The following is a 17,821-nucleotide window of genomic DNA, read 5'->3' as shown; positions in this document are numbered from 1 at the left end:
TATTATTGTCTGGGATTCTAAGTCTCTTTGTAGGTCATTAAGAACTTGCTTTATATGTCTGGGAGCTCCTGTATTGGGTGCATATACATTTAGGATCGTTAGCTCTTCTTGTTGTATTGATCCTTTTACCATTATGTAATGTCCTTCTTTGTCTCTTTTGATCATTGTTGGTTTAACGTCTGTTTTATCAGAAACTAGAATTGCAACTCCTCCTTTTTTTTTTTTTTGCTCTCCATTTGCTTGGTAAATCTTTCTTCATCCCTTTATTTTGAGCCTATGTGTGTCCTTGCATGTGAGATGGGTTTCCTGGATATAGCACACTGCTGGTTTTTGACTTTTTATCCAATTTGCCAGGTTGTGTCTTTTGATTGGGGCATTTAGCCCATTTACATTTAAGGTTAATATTGTTATGTGTGAATTTGATCCTGCCATTTTGATGCTAGCTGGTTGTTTTGTCCATTAGTTGATGCAGTTTCTTCATTGTGTTACCATTTGGTACATTTTTGGAGTGACTGGTACTGGTTGTTCCTTTCTATGTTTAGTGCTTCTTTCAGGAGCTCTTGTAAGGCAGGTGTGGTGGTGATGAAATCTCTCAGCAATTGCTTGTTCATAAAGGAATTTATTTCTCCTTCACTTTTGAAGCTTAGTTTGGCGGGATATGAAATTCTAGGTTGAAAGTTCTTTTCTTTAAGGATGTTGAATATTGGCCCCCACTCTCTTCTGGCTTGTAGGGTTTCTGCCGAGAGATCCGTTGTGAGTCTGATGGGCTTCTCTTTTTGGTAACCCGACCTTTTTTGACTGACCTTAGCATTTTTCCTTCATTTCAACCCTAGTGAATCTGAAGACTGTGTGCCTTGGGGTTGCTCTTCTTGAGGAATATCTTTGTGGTGTTCTCTGTATTTCCTGGACTTGAATGTTGGCCTCCCTTGCTAGGTTGGGAATGTTCTCCTGGATAATATCCTAAAGAGTGTTTTCCAGCTTGGATTCATTCTCTCTGTCACATTCAGGTACACCTATCAAACTTAGATTAGGTCTTTTCACATAATCTCATGTTTCTTGGAGGCTTTGTTCATTTATTTATGTTCTTTCTCCTCTGATCTTGCCTTCTCATTTTATTTCATTGAGTTGATCATCAATCTCTGATATCCTTTCTTCTGCTTGGTTGATTGGGCTATTGAAACTTGTGTATGCTTCACAAAGTTCTCGTGTTGTGTTTTTCAGCTCCAGCAATTCGTTTATATTCTTCTCTAAGCTGTTTATTCTCATTAGCATTTTGTCACAGCTTTTTCAAGGTTCTTAGTTTCTTTGCATTGGGTTAGAACATGTTCTTTTAGCTCTGAGAAATTTGTTATTATTCACCTTCTGAAGCCTGTTTCTGGCAGTTCATTAGACTCTTTCTCCATCAGTTTTGTTCCTTTGCTGGTGATGAGTTGTGATCCCTTGGAGGAGGAGAGGCATTCTGGTTTTGGGTGTTTTTGTCCTTTTTGCAGTGGTGTCTTCCCATCTTTGTGGATTTATCTACCTGTGATCTTTGTAGTTGGTGATTTTCGGATAGGGTCTCTGTGTGGACATCCTTTTTGTTGATGATGAAGTTATTTCTTTCTGTTTTTTAGTTTTCCTTCTAACAGTCAGGCCCCTCTGCTGTAGGACTGCTGGAGGGCCACTCCAGACCCTGCTTGCCTGGGGATCACATGCAGTGGCTGCAGAACAGTAAGGGCTGCTGCCAGTTTCTTCTTCTGTTATCTTTGTCCCAGAAGAATACCTGCCAGATGTCAGCCTGAGCTCTCCTTTATGAGGTGACTCTTTGGATATACAGAGGTCACGGAGCTGCTTGAGGAGACAGTCTGTCCCTTATTGGAGCTCAAGTGCTGAGCTGTGACCTTCGTTGTTCTGTTCAGAGCTGCTAGGCAGGTATGTTTAAGTCTGCTTCAGCGGAACTCATAACCACATTTTTTCCCAGATGCTCTGTCCTGAGAAGGTGGGGCTTTATTTATAAGTTCCTGACATCAGAGCTGCCCTGCCCAGTAAGGAGGTAGCCTAGTCACAGTCTGCTTGCAGAGGTGTTGCTGAGCTGCTGTGGGCTCTGCCCAGCTGCTGTGTGAACTTCCTTGCAGTTTTGTTTATAGAGGTATAGCTAGAACAGTCTCAGTAATGGCGGTCTGTCTCAGGAATGGTGGACTGCTTCTGTAATGGCAGACTGCCTCAGTAATGGCGGACTGCCTCGGTAATGGTGGACTGCCTCGGTAATGGCAGACTGCCTCAGTAGTGGGTTAGGGAGATCCAAGGCATGAGTCTCCCTTGGAAAAGGATTCTTTCCCAGAGAGGTTTTCCTAGTTTACCTATTCTATGCTTGGATGTCTGATATGGTTGGGCTTTGTGTCTCCACCCAAATCTCATCTCAAATTGTTATATCCAGGTATTGAGAGAAAATGCTAGTGAGAGGTGATTGGATCATGGGGGTGGTTTCCCCCATGCTGTTCTCATGATAATGAGTGAGTTCTTATGAGATCTGATGGCTTTACAAGTATTTGGCAAGTTCCTCCTTCACTCACTATTCCCTCTCCTGCTGCCATATGAAGAAGGTTCTTGCTTCCCCTTTGCCTTCTGCCATGATTGTAAGTTTCCTGAGGCCTCCCAAGCCATGTGGAACTGTGAGTCAATTAAACCTCTTTCCTTTATAAATTACTCAGTCTTGGGAAGTTCTTTATAGCAGTGTGAAAACAGACTAATACAATGCCCAACTCACTGCCTTCAGCCCAGATTTCACTCTTCTGAGCTCAGACCCTGTTATCCAATTACCTGCTGAACATCTCTTTGCCCTCCTTCTTAACGAGAGATCCAGGAATCACAAGATTTAGCTAACTTCTACACAAGCTCTAGGCCTCACATTAGGTGTCCCTTCCCCCAGGAAGCCTTCCCTGACTCTCTCTATCCTGATGGGGTGCCCCTCTGCCATGCACCATGTGGGCCTGTACCTCCTCTATGACAAACCTTAGCATATTCTGCTGTGAGTCCTTACACTGTGTCTCCTCCACTGGGCTGCAAGCTCCATGAGGGCAGGACTGCATCTCTGTTTTGTTCATGGCTATGTCTCCAGCACCTGGTTGGAGGCAGGGTGCCAAGGCAGTGTGCTCTGTAAATGTGTGTCCAAAGTGTAACTGAAGGAATTATTACACCATCCAAGTCTGCACACAGGTGAGTTTGAAGTGTGACTGCGAACGGTGGTCCCTAACTCACAGGCTGGCTTCAAAGCCATTTCTAAAAGAGAAACTTGTAAGGCGGTTGTGAAACAAATTGAATAAACCTCCCAAGCTAATTGGTCTTTGAGTGGGATTGTGCTCCTTTGAAAACATACGCTTTAATACAATAGTTTTAAAACAAAAACAAGGGGTCTTGTTGAATTAATCAACCCTCACACAACAACAACTGATGAAACACTGGGGTGGTTTTCTTCCCTGCAGTTTTATTCTGCATTTTTTTCCTGTAGTTGCCTCTTCTTGCTTTATCCAAAAGCCAGAGAGATAAAGAGGTATGTGACAGATTTGCTGTAGAGCAACTCTTTGCTTTTATCAATCCTGAGGTTTTTATTTTTATTTTTTTCAGAAAAGAAAGGGAAGGAAAACAACCTTGGGAATGAATTACAAAGTATTCATTCTGGTGCCACATATATGAAAAAACAAAGGGGTCTGGGTAGGGATAGAGAAACCTGAACAAATGTCTGCTGAATGCCTACTGTGTGCAAGGCAGTCTAAGCATCTACCATTTGCTGTTCTAGATTTTTTTTTTTTTTCTGAGACAGAGTCTCACTGTGTCACCCAGCCTGCAGTGCAATGGCACGATCTCGGCTCACTGCAACCTCTGCATCCTAGTTGAGGTGATTCTCCTGCCTCAGCCTCCAGAGTAGCTGGGACTACAGGTGTGCTACCATGCCCAGCTAATTTTGTATTTTTAATAGAGATGAGGTTTCACCAATTTTGGCCAGACTGGTCTCAAACTCCTCAACTCAGGCGATCCACCTGTCTCAGCCCCCCAAAGTGCTGGGATTACAGGTGTGAGCCACTGTGCCTGGCCTAGACATTTAAAATATCTCATTTCTTTAGTGTTCTCAATAAGTCTGTGAAGCAGATATTTTTATCCTGTTTTACAGATAGGTGAGCTGAGATACTGAGATGTCAGGGAGAAGGGGACCAACAGAGGTTAAATTACAGAATAGCACATGGTTGGGGAATGAGGTGCTAGGATTAGATCGCAGACTCTTCAGATTCCAAGGTCATGCTTTCTCCATCACATTGCAGAAATTTTCAACCCTGATGACTGAAGCTGACTAGAGGTCTGCAAATTGAGTTTGAACAACCAAGATTTGATGTAAAACAAGCAAGCTTGATTGGTGGTCAGAAAATACTGCAAAGAAAGGGCTTTCCTCCTGCTGCCCGCTGTGTATGATTTATGTGAGTTTTGTTGCCTGTCACATTGGGGTTAAAACAGCCCCTAGCTATGAATACCACAGATCAAGAACGTGGGTCCCAAGTCACCCACTACATATGGTCAGGTTTTTGGGAATCAGGGATTCCTTTAACAATCTGAAAAAAAAAAGGTATGGTTCTTCTTTAAAAAAAAATTCACAGAAACTTACATACAAGTTAAGGAAGACCAGAAAGCCTTGGAGTTTGGGGAGGGGTTATTCCCAAAACTCTAGGTCAAGAACCTGAGCTGGACACTATACTCTTCAATGACAATCTTCCTCTGTGCATGTGTGTGTGTGTGTGTGTGTGGTGTGGTGTGTGTGGTGTGTTTGTGTGTGGTGTGTGTGGTGTACAGTGTGGTATGAGGTGTGTGGGGTACAGCAGTTCGTCTGTGTGTGTGTGTGTGTGTGTGTGTGCGTGGTGTATTTGGTGTGTGGTGTGTGTACAGTGTATGTGGTTTGTGGTGTGTGTGGTGTGGTTGTATGTGTGGTGTATAGTGTGTATGTGGTGTGTGTGTGGTGTATGTAGTACGTGGTGTGTATGTGTGGTGTACAGCATGTGTGTGGTGTGGTTGTATGTGTGGTGTACAGTGTATGTGGTGTGTGGTGTGATTGTGTGTGGTGTACAGTGTGTATGTGGTGTGTGGTGTGATTGTGTATGATGTGCAGTGCATGTGTGGTGTGTGGTGGTGTGATTGTGTGTGGTGTACAGTCTGTTGTGGTGTGTGGTGTATATGATGTGTGGCGTGTGTGTGGGGTGTGTGGTGCACAGTGTGTGTGGTGTGTGTGTGCAGTGTGTGTTTTGTGTGTGGTGTGTGTGCAATGTTTGTGTGGTGTGTGTGGTGCATGGTGTGTGTGGTGCATGGTGTGTGTGGTGTGTGTTTGCAGTGTGTGGTGTGTGTAGTGCATGGTGTGTGTTTGGTATGTGGTGTGTGTGTGCAATGTTTGGTGTGTGTTTGCGGTATGTGTGGTGTGTGTGCAGTGTGTGGTGTGTGTTTGCAGTATGTGTGGTATGTGTGCAGTGTGTGGTGTGTGTATGGTGTGTGTGGTGTATGTTTGTGGTATGTGTGGTATATGTGCAGTGTGTGGTGTGTGAGTACAGTGCATGTGTGTGGTGTGTGAGTACAGTGCATGTGTGTGGTGTGTGTGCAGTGTGTGGTGTGTGTGCAGTGTGTGGTGTGTGTATGTACAGTGCGTGTGTGTGGTGTGTCTGCAGTGTGTGGTGTGTGTTTGTGGTATGTGTGGTGTGTGTGTGGTGTGTGTTTGCAGTATGTGTGGTATGTGTGCAGTGTGTGGTGTGTGTATGGTGTGTGTGGTGTGTGTTTGTGATATGTGTGGTATATGTGCGGTGTGTGGTGTGTGAGTACAGTGCATGTGTGTGGTGTGTGTGCAGTGTGTGGTGTGTGTTTGTGGTATGTGTGGTGTGTGTGTGGTATGTGTGCAGTGTGTGGTGTGTGTGTACAGTGCATGCATGTGGTGTGTGTTCAGTGTGTGGTGTGTGTGGTGTGTGTGCAGTGTGTGGTGTGTGTTTGTGGTATGTGTGGTGTGTGTGTGGTATGTGTGCAGTGTGTGGTGTGTGTGTACAGTGCATGCATGTGGTGTGTGTTCAGTGTGTGGTGTGTGTGGTGTGTGTGCAGTGTGTGGTGTGTGTTTGCGGTATGTGTGGTGTGTGTGTGGTGTGTGTTCAGTGTGTGGTGTGTGTGGTGTGTGTGCAGTGTGTGGTGTGTGTTTGCGGTATGTGCGGTGTGTGTGTGGTGTGTGTGTGGTGTGTGTTCAGTGTGTGGTGTGTGTGCAGTGTGTATGTAATTACAGTAAATACTCATTTAACATCATCAGTAGATTCTTGAAAATGCAAACTTCAAGTGAAACAACAAAGCCAGTTTTTTCCTCAACATTACAACGAAAAGAAGAAACAATGTTATTTGAAGATCCACTGTGCATAGTTTTGCTTAAAGTTGCAGTTTCCAACAACCTGTTGACAATGTGAAGCAAGGACTTACTGTGTACATATAGTGGAGAACAAGGCAGAGAGAAGTAGAAAGTAAATGGTATTCTTCCAGAATCTATTCTATAGCTAGAAATGAGCACTAGACTTAGAGCTATTTGCATGTGTGTCTCCTCCAGTACTGCAGCCTCCTTGCAGGTTAGCCCTTCCCTGCTGGCAGCATTTAGCTTAGGACTCCCAACTTGCAGGTGCTTTTGGTAGGTGTTGATGAATTAACTCATATTCTTGCAATTATTCAACCCCTTATCCAACCAATAGCAGACTGCTCTGCATGAGGACAGATTACCCTGTCATGTCATCTCCTGGATTCTGGTCCCTGTGCTGCTGCTAATCAGACACTGGCACCTTGGTCAAGTCACTCTTGCTCTCTGGGCCTCATTCATTCATTCTGTGCCCTTGCTATGTACCAGAGGCTAAGCTGGGAAGTCACTGGGGTTACAAGATGGATGACTCAAGGTCTCCAATGCCAAGAATATTTGTCTTGTAGGATGCCTTGAATATAAACAAGTAAGGGTGGTATTTTAATTGTTTCACAACCATCAAAGCCTGGGAACCAACCCCTCAGTACACTCATCCTGGGGCCTCACAGGCTGGCAGAGCCTTGCAAAGAAGCACAGTACCAAAAGACCATTGCCACCGTGCAGGTGTGTGCCAGATTCAGTGATGGCAGGACGAGGTGCCTAAATGTTCTCAGCTGACGAATCTGTAAATGGGAGGTTAGATCACAGCAGAGTTTAGTCAATGATAGCTCTGCCAGTGGATCAAATTTGACCTGCCAGTTATTTTTGTAAACAAAGTTTTATTGAGCATAGCCACGCTCATTTGTTTAAATGTTGTCTACAGCAGTTTTTATGCTATAATGGCAAGAGCTGAGTCCCTGCAGCAAAGATCGCATGGTACATAAATCCTAAAATTCTTACTCTCTGGCCCTTTCCAGAGAGGTTTGCCAACCTTTGGACTAGCAAATCTCTACTTTTCCTTTTATCACAATACCTCCATGACTTCCTAAGTAGGTAGAACACACTATTTGCATTAAATGTGGTTTTCTTTAAAGAAAGTCTTTGAGTCCCAAGCAAATAATGAATGCCATTTTCAGAGACAATGGGGACTTGAGACCAAGCCCTTGAATACAGAATGGAGGCTGGCCTCTGTCCTTTGAGGAGACTATTTTTTATTTTGTACAAAGGTTCTGCTCATTGCCATGATGAACTCATTAGGGAGTTGTTCATGAGAACCGGTTGGTTAGCATATCCTTGCAGTTTGCAAATGCACTTAGTCATATAAGAGCTGATCCACATGCAAACTGAGGGTTCTACTTGGCTTGTGTGGCTAGCTTGGAAATCAACCATTCTGTATGGGTTTTCTCGGCAAGACTCCAGAAGAAAGAAAGAATTAGTAGATTGGCAATGGGCTTACACCAGGAGATTCTGATTGGAGCAGGCTCTGAGCAGCTCCTGGGAGAATCAGTGAAGCCTGGAGCAAGTAGACAAGCAATGCTAGGCTGGACTGCATTTCATTCCAGTCTTGGACATTTCCTTCTCTTGAAGAATCCCTTCTCAGTCTTTTTTCTTGACCCATTGAAGGCAGACTCCAAGTCACTAGATCTCTTATTTCTCTTGGAACCACTGTGGGTGATTGCATTATTGTCCTTAATTCCTTACCCCATTCTGTATGCATCCTTTCCTAGAGGCTCTATAGCTCTCCCAGTATCTCCGTGGGCAGAATGGCAGAATGGAGTTTCATGCTTCTTGAATTTGGGCTTGGCCATGTCACTTGTTTTGGATAATTATATAGAGGTGAAAGTGACAGTGTGCCACTCTCACCCTAGACTCATGTTTTAACTTGTTATTTGATACCTCTGTTGTCACTAGACTATGATAAGCATGCCCAGTTCAGTGTGCTGGTCAAAGAATGAAACCTGTGTGATGTAGGGTTGCCCCAACCAACCCTCAGAGCTGCAATGGGAAACAACTGCCACGATGCCTGAAGCAGAGCGTCAGCTGAGCCCAGCCTACCTCAGCCAAATCTCAGTAGACCCAAGACATGAGCAACAATTAACCATGGATATCTTAAGCCACCGGGATCTGGGTGATTTGTTACACAGCAAAGCTAGCTGATAACCAATCTCCCACAAGCTCTGGAAAAAATGGTTTATCACAAAGCAAGATAACCATTACATGAAGGGGCCAGGGAAAGTCTACCAGTGGTGTTTAGAGGCAAACACTAGACATAGATAGAGTCCTTCTTTGTTCACAGATAAAGAAGGAGGAGGAGGTGGAGGGGAGAAGAAAAGAGGAAAGGAGGGGAAGGAAGTGAAAGAGAGGGCAAGAAAGAATATGGAGCAATTGATTGAGTATAAAGAAGAAAAGATGGGCCTGTAGCTTAAGAGAAGAACATAACTGAAGATGCAGGGGGAAAAAAATCAATATTTTGAAAAACATTTATCTAAGGAAACAAAAGTTTTTGGATAGCTTCTGCTTGATACTTTCAATAAAACTTAAGAGAATATGGACTTACAAAATTAAGTTCAGTGTAAGATAAAACAACAGTATTCACAGTATGATCCAGATTACGTTTTGAAAACACTTCCCTTTCTCTCTTATCCCCAAGCAGAATCGATCACTCCTGTCCATCTACCCCCAAAGCACCTTGCTCCCCCTGCTCAAGTCGGTCAAGTAGTACCTGCTGTGTTCTGTTATGGTGGGTGAGTTCCTGGGGTGTTATGACCTCTTTGAAGAAGGCCTATACCTAGTGAAATTCCTCCTCTGTTCTGCCATGACAAGAGAGACTGGGTGCAGCAGAAACACACTAAAAGCCCCCTTTTAGTACTAAAGTGACATCCAGAAACAGGATGCTCCTGTCACTAGCATTGAGAAAATGTAGAGTGGAGATGGGGATGCAGCCCAGCTTTGGTCTTTGCTCTGTTGTAAGTGATGTTGTTGAGAGCTGGTAAGCCAGAGACAAGAGCACCTGGCCACAGGCGCAAGGCAGTGATTCCTGTCTTGGTGCTATCCGTCATCACCTACCCAACAATCTGCCACACTCCCCTCCCGGGTGAGGGATGGAGGGCTCTCCCAAGCCCATGGTGAGTACAAAGAGAAGCAGGGCTTCTTTGACGTTGAGAAGTTTATTGTTCCAGTCCAACACTCGGAATGTCTCCTGTTTTCTCTGAATGAAGTTTCCCTGGGTGGCCTTGGGGAGTCCTCACCATGGCTGGTTTCTCCCCATAGGTGTTTAGATGAAGCTTTCAGAGTGCCTGCAAAATGGCTGTAGGATTCAGCAGGAGGATGTGCCAGGGGGTCCCAGCGGCAGAAAGAACCATGTTCCAAAATCAGGAACAGGGGAAGGAGGGAGGCACAAGAAAAGCAGCCAGCATTTGCTTACCTTCTTAATGGGTCTCCCGGTCTGGCTGCTGATGTTTCAATTGCACATTAATGAGGCACTTGTTTTCACATCCTCCTGCATGGCTGTAAGCACTAGTAAGTAAACATACGGTGAACAATTGTTGAAAAGGTGCCACTTTTGGAGAATGTGATCAGGCTAAGACGCCTTTCCCATGATCAATCCCATCCCTCCACCCTCATCCCTGATTATGCTATCACCCAGAAGATGCCTTTGCAACCTCAGCAGGTCTCTCTCTTGTGGTCCCCCTAAGAACTCATCTAAGCCTGGACGAGGCCATGCCCACTAGGACACAGTGCTGGCTTTGATGCCATACACATCTTCCCCACTTGACCCTCCTAATGTCTGTTTACAGTGAATGCCTGGGAGATGAGGAGGAAAGGTATGGGAAGGGCGAGGTGCAAAACCACAGAAAGCCTCTGGCATGAATTTTCCTTGAATTTCTTTCTGTCTCCCACAGCCCACTGGGGCACCTCAGAACCCCACTGAAATGCCCACTCTCTGCATACCTGTGGGTGGAAGTGAACACATGGGTGTCTGGTTTATAAAGTCAGCCCTGCTGATTCTGGCCCTGCCCCTCCACCTCTAAATGTGCAAAGCCCAATGTATCTATTGCTATTAGCTTGATGGTTCTGGCTCAGGGTCTCTCACCATGTTGCAATCAAAGTGTTAGCTGAGGCTGGAGTCATCTGAAGGCTGGACTGGGGCTGGAGGATCCACTTTCAAGGTGGCTTAGTCACATGGAGGGTGGCTAAGTCATTCTGGTCGTTACCAGAGTTAATTTGACTGTTTGCAGGTGGTTTCAGTTCCTCCCTACATGAGCCACTCCACAGTGCTGCTTGAGTCTCCTCACACCATAGCAGCCGGCAAGTGAACCAAAGTAAGTGATCCCAGAGAGCACAAGGTGGAAGCTGCAGTGACTCTGCAACCGACCCTCAGAAGTCACACTCCACCATTTCTTCAGTGTGCTATTGGTTGCGTAGTAGCACTATTCAATGTGGAAGGAACTATTTCCTGCCTTTTGGTTATATTAAGCTCTGCCACCATGGCTTGTTTTACAATTGTTTTGTGGGGGTGGGAATGGAAACATCAAGGATAGAAGAGAGTCAAGGTCTTGTATGAGCAAGAGAGCACATGTGAGAGTCCAGAAGCTCTTGAGGGTCAAGAGCATGAATGACAGGAGATGAGAAACACTGGGGGACATACTGGAGGCTGGCTACCATACTTAGTGATATGGTTTGGATATCTGTCCCTGGTTAAATTTCAGGTTGAATTGTAATGCCCAGTGCTGCACGTGGGGCCTGGTGGGAGGTGTCTAGATCATGGGGTGAACATGCATGGCTTGGTGCTGTCTTTACGATAGTGAGTTCTCATGAGATCTAGTCGTTTAAGAGGGTGTGGCACCTCCTCTCTCTCTCTCTCTCGCTCTCTCTCTCTCTCTCTCTCTCTCGCTCTCTCTCTCTCGCTCTCTCTCTCTCGCTCTCTCTCTCTCGCTCTCTCTCTCTCGCTCTCTCTCTCGCTCTCTCTCTCTCGCTCTCTCTCTCTCGCTCTCTCTCTCTCGCTCTCTCTCTCTCTCTCTCTCTCTCTCTCTCTCTCGCTCTGCTTTCATTATGTGATGTGTCTGCTCCCCTTCACGTTTCACCATGATTGTAAGCTTCCTGAGGCCTCCCCATAAGCCAAGCAGATGTTAGCACGATGCTTTCTGTGCAGACTGCAGAATGTGAATCCAAATAAACATTTTTGCTTTATAAATTATTCAGTTTCAGGTTTTTCTTTATAGCAATGCAAGAATGGCCTAATACACTTAGGGTATGAGATACTTGGCTAGGGTAATAATTTTTTGAGTAAACAATAGTTGCTAACATGTATTCTGTATTTGCTATGCAATAGGCACTGTTGAAAGTGCTCACATGTGCTAATCCATTCAATCTTTCCAACAACCCTATGAGGTATGTTCTATTATACTCGTTTTATAGATGAGGAAACTGAGGTACCAAGAGTTTAAGTAATTTGCCTAACATAATATGCTTAGTATATAGAAAACCCAGGATTGAAACTCAGGTATACTGACCTTGGAAGCCACATTTGTAGGCACTGTATTTCCTGCCTTTTAGCCATATTAACTTGGCCACCATGGCTTGGTTTGCAATTTTTTTGTGGAGGCGGGAAAGGAAATATCAAGGATAGAAGAAAGCCAAGGTCTTGTTTGCAACTGTGCTAAGAATGGCACATGTGAGAGTCCAGAAGCTCCTGCTCTACCAGTAAGATTATGATCTACACAGTGACTCCTGCCACACATCCCTCCAATGACAGCTGGCTCCCTGGCTCCCATCAAAGTGCAGGAACATCCTTAGGATGGCTTCTGACAGTGTGCATATGCCACAACCAAGCCGCTGGAACATCTTCACACCTCCCTGAAATAGAATACAATTAAGTTTTCCCTTTAAATAAACTTTTCAAGCCAATTTATTAAACGGTTATCTGCTGTCTGCCCCAGAGAGTGCAGGCAAGTAGAGAGCTGGGCTGGGGTAGACCAGTTGTAGATTCACACACACACACACACACACACACACACACACACACACTTGAAGTCTTGCAGGAGGTCACCTACAAGGTGAGGCCGCCTCTTCCTGGGGCCTTACTCAGGTTTTGGTGTCTCAGAAGATGCTGCACTGCCAACCTTTAAGAAGAAAACCAAATGGGCTTGTCACAAAGGAAATATAAAGTGTGACTCAGAGCAGGGAGCAAGTGTGGAGGGAAGGGCCTGGGGAGGACAGTGAGTGGGCGAACTGCCATTTGGACTGCTCTGGCTTCCGAACCCTGCTTTGCTTTCTCTCCTTTTGGCTTAGGAGATGATTGCACATATGGCTCACAGCTGACTCTTGCAGCATCTCAGAAAAATGATGAGAAGACAGGTAACACCTGGGCACCTTTTTACCATTCTGTGTGGATAGAGGCTGGGGCCAGATGGCCTCTCTCCTCCACCCCCATTATTTATGGAAAGCTTCACTTATTTTCCAACAGGAAGAAGCAGGAAAAGCTGGGATTATGTGTTCAGGGACAGAAAACTGTGTGTACGAGCACGAGGGTTCTGGTAAGCCAATGAGTGTGGACATGGTTACTGCTCCCAACTGCCACTCTCTTCCAAAAGCTCTTGGTCTGATTAAGGATTCTTTAAAGGTCATAGTAACAGATAACACTCTCATACATTTTCTCTGAGCCAGGTGCTCTTCTAAGGGCAACACACAGCAATCTTTTAAGGAAAATGTGCTATTATTTCCATTTTACTGTTAAGGAAACGGAGGCACAGAGAGATTCAGTTATCCATCTATGTAAGGGGAGGAGCCTGGAATGTAGCTCTATAGTTCATGCTCATAATCACACTCTCCAACGCTAAGCGGGGCAGGACCCTCAAGGTCATCTCACTCAGGGCTTTGCCAAGGCCACTCACTTCTACACCACCTTCATAATCTGCAATATCTGTACTTCCACCGCTAATGTTATTCACTTAAATTTTTCTTTTAGTAATTCACTATGTTTACTTGAATTCATTTATTTTCAAAAAGAGTCTTGATATTCCTGCTAGAAATGAAAAATCAGCATTTGCCATAAATAGAAAGAAAAAGTCAAAACAAATTCAGTGAGAATAATGCCATTAAACTTTTCTAGATCCTGCTGCTCGTCCATGTCCCAAAGCTCTGGGCTCCTGGGATGAGGGATAAAAGAGAACAGAAAGGGCGTCGCACTGCAGACGCGATTCCACTGTGTTCTGGGTTTTCTCTGGGACTTTGCAATTCCCTTGCTTGCCTCTGACACTGTGAGGACACCAGGTGAGGACAGTGCTCTCTTCTCATCACCAAGAAACAGGCTCAGAGAGGGGAACTGCTACGCCCAAGAGGATGCTGGTGGCCAAGCCAAGACAGCACTCAGAGCCCCGACTCCTAAGTCGTATTGCCCCCAACACCCATTTCTAGACATTTTCACACAGGCCTCACCTACAAGATTAACTCTTTGTATGGTTAACTCTTGTCACTTACATCTTGACTCTGGCTCTGCCACCTCAGCTTGTCCTGGGGATCCCATGTTTCCAGATTATTAGAATTAATATGAATTAATAGTATTGATTAATCACTACCCATTCTGCAGATAGCTCCTGGTCACGTGTGATGAGAGTGGGGCACCAAACTTGGAATGAGGACCTCTCCACTCTGCAGAGGCTGCCTCTCACTGTGGCCTGAGGCAATTAGCTTCTTCCAATCTGCCAACCCAGCTATAAATTGAGGCTGATAGCACTTGTCCTGTGTACTGCTGAGGGTTGGTATTAGAATCTAGATGGGGTAATAGATTTGAAAATGCTCGGGTAATAAACACTCCCTAAGAATGTAAGTCTGTATTCACCCTGACACTCACTTCTCTGGCATCCACAAGTGATGAGACCCATGAAGGAAGGGAAAAGGCGTTTGGACAGACAAACCAGTACTCCAAGTTGACCCATGCATTCGTGGGCCGTCTTATCCTGCCACGTTGTGGGCCAGGTGCTGGCTGGGTGTAAGGAATGCAACTAGGATCCCCTGTGAGCTCCCACTTGGAGAGTTTCACAACGTGCAAAACACAAATGCAGCGTATAAACATGACGTGCTTCTGCATGGTAGACCCTCATCAGACCCAGATCTAACAGGTTTTGGTCATCTGTTTTTCTAAATCACATGACTTCACAGCTAACACATGAGGAGGAGGAAGGGGCTGTTACTGGGGCAAGGAAAACTGCCCCACTAAAGAGGATGGCTGACTCGGAGGAAAGATAAGTAAACAAAGTCCAGAGACTTTGTGCGTTGAAGTCCAGGCCATTTAGTGTAAGGCCACAAAACCTGCACAGAAACTTGCAAACTTCATAGGCCCTGAGGTTTGTGGCTTTTCAGATTATGGTAACAACGAATATTCATCACGATCTCCTGAATCAAGGGCTTTGCACTTGGTTTTCTCTCTGTTAGCCTGACTTTGTCCCTGCTTCGGGCCTGAACTCAAGTGACTGCAATCTCTGAGGCCCCCTCTGACCACCCTGTTCTATAGTACACCCCACCCTGGCTCTCGGAGCACCTCCTCTGGTTGTTTTTTTCCCCCATAGCACTTGTCATCTTCTGACACACTATTGTTATCTATCTATGTATCTATCTATCATCATCATTCATCAATCCAGCTCTATCTCTCTACCATCTGTCTGTCTGTCTGCCTATCTATCATCCATCTATCATCTATCAATCAATCTAGCCATCCATCCACCCATCTATGTGTCTATCTATGTATCTGTCTCTATCATCTCTCTCTCTTTCTCATCTATCTGTCTATTTATTCATCTATCTAGCCATTCATCCATCCATGGATCTATCTATCTGATAATTTACTGTGGCTTTCGTGTGACTCCCTCACATTTTTGCTCCATGAGGGCAAGGATGTTTGTTTGCTTTTTACCTGACAGAGCCCGTGGCCTGAGCATGATGTGAACTCTCATCTTTACATCTCTGCACAAGCCAGGGTCTGGCACACGGAAGCCCCAGCTCTTCCAGGCCTGGCCCCTGTTCATGAATCTCCCGAGAGAATTTCCCACTGAAAAGCTTCTAGAAAGAAACACGTTGAATTTGGTTTTCATTTTTTTGTCATTTGTTCAAATTTCTTTGACTCTTTTTGTATTTCTTAGTGAATTCTCTACAAAGTCATTTATAAGATACGTCGTCAGGATCCCTATGATATGCCTGAAATAAAGAGGAAGAAAACAATATTGCAATGTACTCATCCATATGCATCTGTTTAAAAAAACTATAAAGGCAAAATTTTAAATTAGCAAACAAAAATGCCCCATGTAACTTAAGTACTTTTTAGAAATACTGTTGCCATAGCAACTTGAGGCCTAGCCTGGTGGTCACTTTGTGCCCAATTCTATTGAAGCTGAAAATTACCTTGGTCCTGTGCGTATGCTCGGCCAGCACAGTAAGGACTGAGTTACAGAAAATTAAAACTTTTAGGCAGTGAAATTACTTTTACGGGAGCAAAGGAAACCTCTCAAATCTAAGTGTTTTTCTTCTTTAAAAAAAAAAGCATAATTTGTCAGACATTAAAATAACAAAAGGGCTTTGAGGAGGGATTATGGGTTGCTGATGTCTCTCCACTGGAATAGATTTACTTTCTATCCGACTGATGCTGTAATCTTGCATTCTGAGGTAATGTTTTAGCTCTTTCTCTTCACATAAATAAAGATTTCCATGATAGCTCTTCATTCCTTTCTGGAGATTTCCTTTGGGTTCCCCTCCCTCGGACTCTCAGACTTGTAAACCGTTGCACCGGGCCGGCACACAAATTGGATGCAGAACTTGTCTCGGGCAGGGAGCTCATTACCAGAGGTTTGTATGGCTACAAGCTTAAAATGAAAAAACGCTGAAAGTTTGGAGAGCTTGAATGGAGACGCTCGGCATCGGATGCTTTTCCTAACCAGGGGGAGGAGAAATTCAGTTTTTGAAATGGAGAGTTCAAAGCTCTGTTCTTAAACCAAAAGGCGCCTGGCCCTGGAATTTCTCTAAGCTCGAGGCTGCAGATGAATACTTTCTTGCGGTCAATTCCCATTTCAGAAAGAAAGCGCCTATGTTTACAGCCCTGGCTTGCCTGCTAATCACATGCGCCTCTTTTCCCCCTTGGATCTCAGGCTGACTGGCCGGCAACTCTCTCCGGGCAGCATAGATTTAATTGGGGCTCAATCTCTTTAAAAATTCACATATATATTCCTTTCCATGTAAAGCAACCGCAGAAACTAGCCGGGCTTTGAATATCTTTTGAAGCCGAAACAACTGTGTGTAAATAAAGGGCTGTTATTTACCAACAGGGGAACAAAAAGCCCTGGGTACCCCCTCAGCTCCCAGCTCGAGAAGGACTTCTCTCCCCAGCAATTTCATACTTATTAGCTTGATTGCCAACTTGCGTTTATTATTCACAAACGCACCCTGAGCTTGGCCTTTGAATGCAAAGAAAAAATGGTGTTTATGTTCCAGATATTTTGGCTTTATTCTCATGACTGAAGTAAATGATGAAGTATTTTCTGCCTCAGCAGAAGCAGCAGGGAGGAAGTACATGTTGTAATTACCTTAAACAAGCAGGCCATGGAGACGGCTTCTGGAACTGCGTGGTGGGGGCCCCAGAGGAGGTGGGGGACACCGGGCTGTTGGGTCCATACCCCGCCTTCTGTATCTCTGCTCACGTGGACAATGAAGGAGGGACTGCCTTGCAGAGGTGGCCTTTGCCCAATTCAGTGACAGAAACACTTTCTCCAACCGGTAAAACACATCCTGTTAATTGGGTGTTACTTAGATTATTTTTAAAGATGAAATAAGATCCCAGCACTTTGGGAAGCCGAGAAGGAAGGATCACTTGAGGCCAGGAGTTCCAGACCAGCCTGGGCAATATAGCAAGAACCTCATTTCTACAAAATTTAAAAAATTAGCTAGGCATGGTGGCCCATGCCTGGAGTCCCAGCTCAGGAGTTCTAAGTTGCAGTGAGCTATGATTTTGCCACTTCAGGCTGGGTGGAAGAGTGAAGCCCTGTCTCAAAAAGAAAAGAAAAAAAAAAAAAGGAAATGTCTAAATGTTTGAAAAGAAAATAATTTGCATTTGACCAACACAAAATGATAGGGGCAACTCTAAATTTTCCAAAAAAAATTCTATTACACATTCATCACAGCAAACACAAATCTGAATCAAAAATATATTCAGATAAATATTTTGATCAGAAAAAAATCAATCAGACAATTATCAAAAGTAGAGGTAGGATTCAATGTTTGACCTCAACAATAATCTCCAATTCTGATTTGGAATTTGGTTCCAATATCAACTTCCCCCATAGTTGCTAAAAAAAAATCAATCAACTATGTCTTCATTTTATTCTCAGAAGCATTTGCCCTTGGAACTTA

At 44.5% G+C, this 17,821-nt stretch overlaps 1 long non-coding RNA gene across 2 annotated transcripts; it reads right to left on the bottom strand.

Moving 5' to 3' along the window:
- Positions 1-9,032: 9,032 nt before the first annotated feature.
- LOC118146136 (uncharacterized) lies at positions 9,033-17,070 on the bottom strand. 2 transcript variants are annotated; one of them, XR_004731590.3, is made up of 4 exons: positions 16,999-17,070; positions 11,941-12,283; positions 9,852-9,943; positions 9,033-9,734 (listed from the first exon to the last, which is right to left on the bottom strand). It is a non-coding gene; the product is annotated as an uncharacterized LOC118146136 (long non-coding RNA). The 2 variants fall into 2 exon arrangements; XR_004731592.3 differs by having other exon boundaries at positions 9,033-9,723.
- Between the last annotated feature and the right edge of the window lie 751 nt (positions 17,071-17,821).

Source organism: Callithrix jacchus, chromosome 12 (assembly GCF_049354715.1).
Source record: "Callithrix jacchus isolate 240 chromosome 12, calJac240_pri, whole genome shotgun sequence".
In the NCBI taxonomy this organism is placed as follows: Eukaryota; Metazoa; Chordata; class Mammalia; order Primates; family Cebidae; genus Callithrix; species Callithrix jacchus.
The sequence above is the reverse complement of the archived record's forward strand: the minus strand, read 5'-3'. Positions and strand labels throughout refer to the sequence as shown.